Source organism: Miscanthus floridulus, chromosome 12 (assembly GCF_019320115.1).
Source record: "Miscanthus floridulus cultivar M001 chromosome 12, ASM1932011v1, whole genome shotgun sequence".
Classification (NCBI taxonomy): domain Eukaryota; kingdom Viridiplantae; phylum Streptophyta; class Magnoliopsida; order Poales; family Poaceae; genus Miscanthus; species Miscanthus floridulus.
Genome location: NC_089591.1, coordinates 47,774,138 through 47,782,483, shown reverse-complemented (window position 1 = coordinate 47,782,483; position 8,346 = coordinate 47,774,138). Strand labels below are relative to the sequence as shown.

Here is an 8,346-nt window from a genome sequence, read left to right as displayed (position 1 = left end):
AAAGCCTGCAGCCTGCCATGAGGAGTGCAGACGGATGGGGAGAGAGCAACGTGTGGATAGAATCACACCAACAAGTGGGCAGCTCATTTCTTTTACAGCAAGTACAAATTCTCTGCAGCGCCATTTCAGCTGGCGCCATTTTCAAGTGACTGAAAGCAAAGATTACAAAATTTTAGATGCCATCATTTACTCCTCCTTGGCTTATAAAAGCCTGGCGATGACTGCCTCACCATCTTTCTTCACCCCTTTCCTTGAACCCATGGCTTTAGATTTGAACAATCCACCACTTGACGAGGGAGAGACCTTACCAGACCTCAATGAGAAGCAGCCTGAAGATGAGGATGATCTATTCTAGATCCATGATGCACATCAAGATGATCTTGTTGGAGTTGAGATTACTGGAGGGCAAAACCAAATAATCAGCCCAGGTACTTGTCTCTTCACTTATCTAAGTTATTGAAGTACTCCAACCTCACAAAACTCACCTGCTCTTGATGAACACCACCTACCAGATGGGGGAGAAGAAGCCATACCAGACCTTAATATGCAGCCTACACATGATGAAGAGCCTTTCCATGTTTTTGTTGGAGATGATGACATAGCTACAGAAGGTATTAGTGCAGATGAAAATGGAAACTTTGATATTTATGGTGATCTTTTCGATCTCAACTTACATGCTTCCTATCAACTAGATCTAGACCATTGTAAGTGTTTTTGTCTGTATGTATTTTCTTCTATAGTTTGCCTACATGCTTTTTTATTAGTGCTTAATAGAAAATACAATGGCTTACAAGTTAAGATCCTTTCTGAGCCATTGGGTACATACATGCATGCTCAGGAATAAATTCAATGTAGAGTTACTTAATCAAAGGACTATATGACATTGTATTGAAAGCTATAGCACATAATCAGATTGGACTAGACATAATTTATCTCATATTCAAGGTTTATTTGTTGATGAATTAGTGGATCAATGTGGTACCATGTCCAATAAAGACTTTAGAATGAAGAATTACGTACATAGAACCTCCAACCAGTGTCCACACTGCATGTAGTACCATGTCCAGTAGAGAAGTTCCTGCAAAATATACGAATAATGTACATTTAGCTATTAGTTGTTAATAAATTTCACATTCCACAAATGTAGATTACAATGATTAAAAACAAGTTAAACTAAGCCATCAAACAATAAATGGATGTGCATTTGTTTAGTTTCAGATGAACACAATCAACACCTATATTTTTTTGTAGTTAATGATGACTACATCTCAACCATGGAGGAAATGCATGAGTATGGTGTCTATGCCAATGAGGTGGACATCGTCTTTGATCAGGAAGAGTTATCTGACTCCAGTGACAAAGATTATGAACCAGTAAATGGGAATTTTAGGACAAGGTCAAAGGATCTTACTACAGCTCAAAGGCAACAGATATATGAAGCACTACTAGAGAAAAGCAACCGAGGAAAACTAAAGAGAAACACTACAACTAAGGTTGCTGAATTATTTCATGTCAATCAACAAGCAGTGTGGCGTATTTGGCGACAAGCACATCAATGTCCTGCTAATGGAGTGCCAGGTTGATGTTAGTTCAAGAAAGCCCAAGAATTGTGGCCGCAAAAAGGTTGAAATCGACACCTCATAAGTAGAGACCATTCCATTGCATAGAAGGTGTACCATAAGGTCTCTAGCTCAAGCTCTAGGTATGAAAAAACCACAGTACATCATATGTTCAAAGATGGGTTCCTAGACGGCACTCCAACTCATTGAAGCCATATTTAAAGGAGGAAAACAAAAAAGAAAGGTTGTGGTGGTGTATTTCAATGTTAGAGCAGCATACATTGCAAACTCAGCCAAAGTTCAAGGAAATGAAGAACATCATACACCAAGATGAGAAGTGGTTCAACGGAACAAGAAAAGATGTGACCTACTACATGACTCAAGATGAAGAGGACCCACATAGGACTGTGCGGAACAAGAATTACATTGAAAAGGTAATGTTCTTCTGTGCAGTAGCCAATCCTCATTATTCAGCCTAGGTGTTCGGTTAAGCGAAACTGATCAGTTCGGTTCTTCGGATAATTCGGTTACCTGAGAAGAAGAAACCGATCAGTTACTTTGAAAATATGGAACCGAGGAATTTTGGTTTCGGGTAATTCGGTTCGGTTTCGGTTCTAACCGATGGAACCGAATTTTCAGGAACCAGGAAACACCCCATTCAATTACAAATTTCAGCAGCATTTTGTCTGATTTTCATGCAATCAAAAGGGACAATTTAAACAGCAATGCAGCATAAAACAACATTACAACACATATATATTATTGTTCTCTCAAATAGTCAAGCATATTCAAGCCTACAGACTGTAGTAAGAAAACAAGAGCCAAGAGGTCCAACAGGCAACAGCATAGCAATGCTCCATAGCTCTAGCCTCTAGGTGTCCAGCACCACAAAGTCACACACACACACATATTTAAGCATATAGAGCAATGAAAAAACAAGAGGTCCAAGTCCAACAGCACAAGTGAAACAAGAAGTCCACCATTTTGCCTGCTTCAATTGCTTCCCTGGGAGTCTTGAAGCCAAGGCCAATGCTCTTCCAGAACCAGTTGCCTCCCTTGCCAGGCTTCTTACCCTTGCCAGATTTCTTCGAGCTATAAAATTAAGAAGAAATCTACGGTCAAGAAATGTATATTGCTCATAGAGAATAGAAAGCATGGAAGAGGCAAGAAGCTCTCACAGTCTCACCTGAGGAAAACCTTAGGCTGCTTGAGGAAAGCCTTCTCAGTCTGGAAAATAGATAGATAGAAAGCATTATAACTACTTTGCAACTAGCTGGAAACTATTGGACTTGCTTATACACATGAACAAGTAAAAACTTGGCAGACAAATGCAGTAAGTACTATGCTCTGAAATAATTAGAGAGTGACAATACTACTATAAATGCATCACATCAAAATAACACATTAAACCTAGAAATTAGAACTGACACGGTATCATCAAGAAGGGACATTTTTATTCCTAAAAGGCTAAAACCGCATACAATGGAACTGCAGCGATAAAGTTTACACCACAATGTGTATCGAATTCGTTGTTGGTCACAAATTATTAGAACTGACACTGTATCATCAATAAGGGACATTTTGAGTCCTAAAAGGCTAAAACCGCATACAATGGAACCTCAGTGATGAAGTTTACACCACAATGTGTATCGAATTCGTTGTTGGTCATAAATTACAATTCCAAATACCACAATAATCACGTCCTCTAATTACCAACTAGCAGAGTCGCAACCTTACAAAATGATAAGTGAGATTGACAAGTGACCTAGTTTCTTGTAAAAATAATTAAGTTCATTCTAACCTTGGCCTAGTTAGAACACAAATCACAATTGAAACATGCAGATTGGAAAAAAAATAAGATTACGCCAAGGAGAAACATGCATACCACAATATAGCTCACGTGGTCATTTATCTTTAGACTATTTCTTGTTCTTGCTTTCCTTTGAGGATTTGCTTAGATTGGAGGACTTGCTTGGCTGTGATGAGCTGATGTTGGTGGATGTAACCATCTTCTTTTTGCTGCCTTGGATTTGTGACTTGGCAGCATGGGCATTAACAATGGCTTTGTCCTTGAATTCTTTAATAAATTCTAAAAATAGAAAACTGCAAACAAAGAAAACATTAAATATTTTTTCATTGTTAAAAACAGTAAAGAAATGGTACAATAAATGGTCACCTTCATCTAGTTTGGTCAATTCTTCTGTATTCTCTACTAAGTTGATGGGAGTTGCTCTTCTAAGCCAATCTTGAGTGCAAACAAGAGCTTCAACCGTAAATGGAGTGAGTGAACTCCTAAAATCATCTAGAATACGCCCACTAGTGCTAAAGGCCGATTCATTAGTAACTGTGGATATTGGAATGGCGAGCACATCACGGGCCAATGTACACAATATGGGAAATCTAGTGGACTGCCCCTTCCACCAAGCAAGAATATCAAACATTTTGGTATCTTCTTCACACTCTTCAGCCAAGTACTTATCTAGTTCAGTCCTTGCTACAACTGTTTGTTCCATTGTTTAGCTTAATCTTCTTTGTCAGCTTAGTCTTCAACTTTCTAGCACCCTCTACACCTTGCTTACATGGGAGTGATTCACTTGGTTGGGGCTGCACATCACTTGGAGAACTATTGTTCCTGTATTCTTCAAAAAGGTTTTGCAAGCATTTGGTAATTGCAGCCCAAACTTTCTGTCCAACACCGTCACCATACGTCTCTTCATTTACCATTTCTGTATATTGTGAAAGCTTGTATCTAGGATCAAGTACAGCAGCAACAAAAATCAGCAAGTTAATATTTTCCTTCTCCTTATCCTTTCCCTTTGCCTTGTCATTTTGCATTTCTAAATGTTCATGACACTTCCCCCAATACTTATCATACTTGTCTTTCATTCTTCTCCCCATTTCTTGCTAGACAGAATTAGAACTACTCATCCATTCATTCACCAATTCATTGACCTCTCCAATCTCATGAAAGTAAGTGTGAGCAGTCACACTTAATGATGTTGAAACATGTTTCGTTACTTCAGCAAAATGCCCTAGAAACTCAGCTAGTTTTCTTGCATTATCCCAATCATGCTCATCAGGAACTCCTATACCGGGAACACCTGGCTTAATGTCACTAAGCAATTCAATTGTATAGTATGGATCTTCATCTAGATACCTTACGAACACATTTTCATATGTGCAAGCTGCTTTTAGCATATCATATGTCGAGTTCCACCTAGTGCACACATCAAGGTTCAAGAATGCCTTGCTGTCCATTTTCTCCCATTGTGCAATCTCTTTAAATTTGGACAATCTTGATGAACCATTCCTAACAAATCTAATCGCAGCTCGTACACGCTTGATAGACTGGTCTACTTCTTTCAAACCATCTTGGACAATCGAATTAAGTATATGTGCAGCACATCTCATGTGAAGGTATTTGCTCCCTGCTATGCTAGTTTTCACACTGTTCATTTGTCTTCTCAAATAACTAACACCACTATCATTTGCACTAGCATTATCTATTGTTACTGTCATTACTTTGTCCAACCCCCAATCAAGCAAATACTTTATGCAGGTGTTTTCCAATATCATCCCCCTTTTTACCTTTTACCTTGAAAAAACTAATTATCTTTTTATGCAGGCACCAATCTTTGTCTATAAAGTGAGCTGTCACAGTCATGTAATTATCTTGTTGCTGTGATGTCCAACCATCGGTTGTGAGGCAAACTCTATTGCATTGTTCTTGAAAGAAAATTTTAAGTTTTGCTTTCTGCACAAAGTACAACTGCACAGTGTCCCTAGTACATGTCTTTCTAGAAGGGATAATGAACCTAGGGCACGCAAGAGACATGAACTTTCTAAAACTAGGCTTCTCACCAAATCCAAATGGCTCCTCATCTTCTATGATCATTTCAGCAAAAGCAGACCTAAGCAATTTAGGATCAAACTTCCAAGTTCCTACACTAGTGTCTTGATTTACTAACAAAACACCTTGTTTTGCATCATCACTAACTCTATGAGGATTACACTTGCAAGTGTTAAAATGCTTACGCATAGCAGATGTACCATTGAGCACTAGATGTGCTGCAATTTCATTACTACAATAATTGCATTTTCCCATGACCAACTGACCTTTATGGTAGATTTTGGTGAAGTGATCCCACATGCTAGATCTAGTTGCCATCGGCTTTCTCTTCTTTTCCTCCTCAGCTTCTACATCAATGACCTCCTTCTCCTTCTCTGCATCACCATTAGCCCTAGTAGCAGCACCATCCTTCTCTGCATCACCATCAGCCCCAGTAATAGCACCATCCTTCTCTGCATCACTATCATCCTTGAAATTCCCATCACTTACCACCATAGGTCTCTTCCTAATCCCTCAAGTCTTGGTCCATGTCCTCGTCAGACATCTGAAGAAATGTAGTTAAGTTATCAACTACAAATCAGTCACATTGTAGGATGCAATTGATGTAGCCGTTGTGGAGTAGATCACAAGAAGTGGCAGCGGGCGACGGTGGCTTAGGGCCGGCGGTCAGGGTGGGTGCAGGGTGCGTCCTGCCTCCTGTGCTAGTGCTGGACTGCTAGCCGCCTATGCCTAGCCAGGCTAGGGGCTGGCCATGTCGGCCTGTCGGGGTCACAGAGGGGAGGGGAGGGCCAGAGATCAGAGGGGAGGGCTAGAGACCGGACGGCGGATCGGCGTGGTGGGGTCGAGGGTGGTGACCGGTGAGGACTGAGGAGAGTGACTGAGGACTTGAGGAGAGTGAGTGAGTGACCGCTGAGGACTTAGGGTTTACCTTGGGCTGGGCTGTATTCTTTCTAGGGGCCATCAACTAGCGCAGAGGCAGAGCTACCTTTAGCTTCAATTCGGTTCTTTCAGGTCAATTCGGTTAATCGAGTGCTGGAATCGAATTAACCATAATAATTTCGGTTCCTAGGAATCTGGAACCGAACCTGGAACCAAATAGTTCGATTTCGGTTACTTTGGTTTTGGTTCCGGTTAGTTCAGTTCAGTTCTTGGTTTTCGGTTTTTTGTGCCCAGATTGTTAGTATGATGATGAAGGGAACTTCACCTTTGATGGTAAACTAGGCATATGGCCTTTTATAAGAGAGGTACCTGAACTTATGTGTTTTTTTCTTCAATTAGTTTCTATGGTTTGCTTTGGAAGCTAACATGTTTGTCAATTGGTGTAGGAACCAGCAAAAAGAAGAAGTGGTAACAGACCAAGGGGGACACCAATCAACAAGACAATGAAGGTTGATAGAGTCATAATAAGGTCCTATATGATTACTAAACTCCTACCAGCAATTAGAGATCGTTGGCCTCGAGATCAATGCCACCAAACTATTTGGATTCAGTAGGACAATGCTAGGACTCATATCCCAGTTAATGATGAGGAATTTGCACGAGCAGTAGCCCACCTTGGGCTTGATATTCGCCTCATGAACCAACCCCCTAACTCCCCTAATATGAATGTCTTAGATCTAGGGTTCTTTGCATCTCTACAGTCGTTGACATATACAACGATCTCTAACAATATGAATGACTTAATTGCCAATGTTAAGAATAAATATGAAAACTATGACCACAGAGCAATTAGAAATGTCTTCCTAACACTGCAAGGTTGCATGATTGAGGTGATGAAGGCCGATGGAGGGAACAAATACAAGATCCCTCACATGAACAAAGATAGGCTGGAGGCCCTAGGCATGCTTCCAAAGAGCCTCAATTGTGACCGTCAACTATATGAGAGTGTGATAGAGTCCCTAAATGCCTAGTTTCTTAGTGTTTAGAACTCAACATTTTGCTGAATGTAGTGTTAGTGTGCTACATGTACAAAGGTGTTTGTTGGTAGTGTGCTGCATGTACAAATGTGTTTGCTACTACTAGGTTGCATGTACAAAGGTGTTAAATTGCAATGTGCGTTCACCATAATCCAACATCAAAGTAGTTAATGTCGTAGAATGATTTGAAACAGAACAGCTCGTCACAAATACAATTAATTAATGCCACAAGGCTAGTCACCACAAACTAAAGCTGAAATTAAGGTAGTTAATTTAGTAGCATAGTTCACAAGGAAACAACCCCATCATAATTACAACTAAATCCACAAGGTTGGTCACCACATACTAGATCAGTAGCATTACTCCTACCCAAAAGCCAACATTTTTTCTAGCAAGTTCAAACCAAACCATGCACACCAGCATACCTACATATCATTTCATCGTCACACATGACCTACTGATTAACACAAAGTGGCACTTACTTCATCATCACAAATATGCACATGACCAACAGATCAACCCAAAAGCAACACTTGATCGTCACAAATATGCACATTTCACTACTGTTGGAAGCATGTAGGCAAATAAATTTTAAGGATACTGAGAAAGGTCTCGTGGAAGAGGGGTTCCATCCCTGGCAAGTTGTACCTTCAAGTGTTGAACCATCTCTAGTGTAGTTCGTCAGCGACGGTGGCGACATCCCCCCATAGGGACATCCACAGCAGCCTGGACAGAGGCAGCCTTGATGACCAGATTTGTGGCCATGGTCATCTTCTCGGACTTGTTGCTGGCTGTAGACGCCACCTACTGCACGTGCATAGTTGTAGCGCCCACCAACATCACCTCTGGGAAGCCCAGCACATCGACGAAGCTATCGACGCTCACAACCACAGCCATGTCCATCTTCCTCCTCCGAATCAGGGACATAAAGTCCCGCCTCCATGCCGATGCCTTCATCTTCGGTGTCAAGGACATACAACTGGCCGAGGTGATCGACGCGAAGGCGACTACGCCCAATATT

General features: G+C 40.8%; 1 pseudogene; it reads left to right on the top strand.

Annotated features, from left to right (window-relative positions):
- Positions 1–1,242: 1,242 nt before the first annotated feature.
- Positions 1,243–7,319, top strand: LOC136495815 (uncharacterized; annotated as a pseudogene).
- The last annotated feature ends 1,027 nt before the right edge of the window (positions 7,320–8,346 follow it).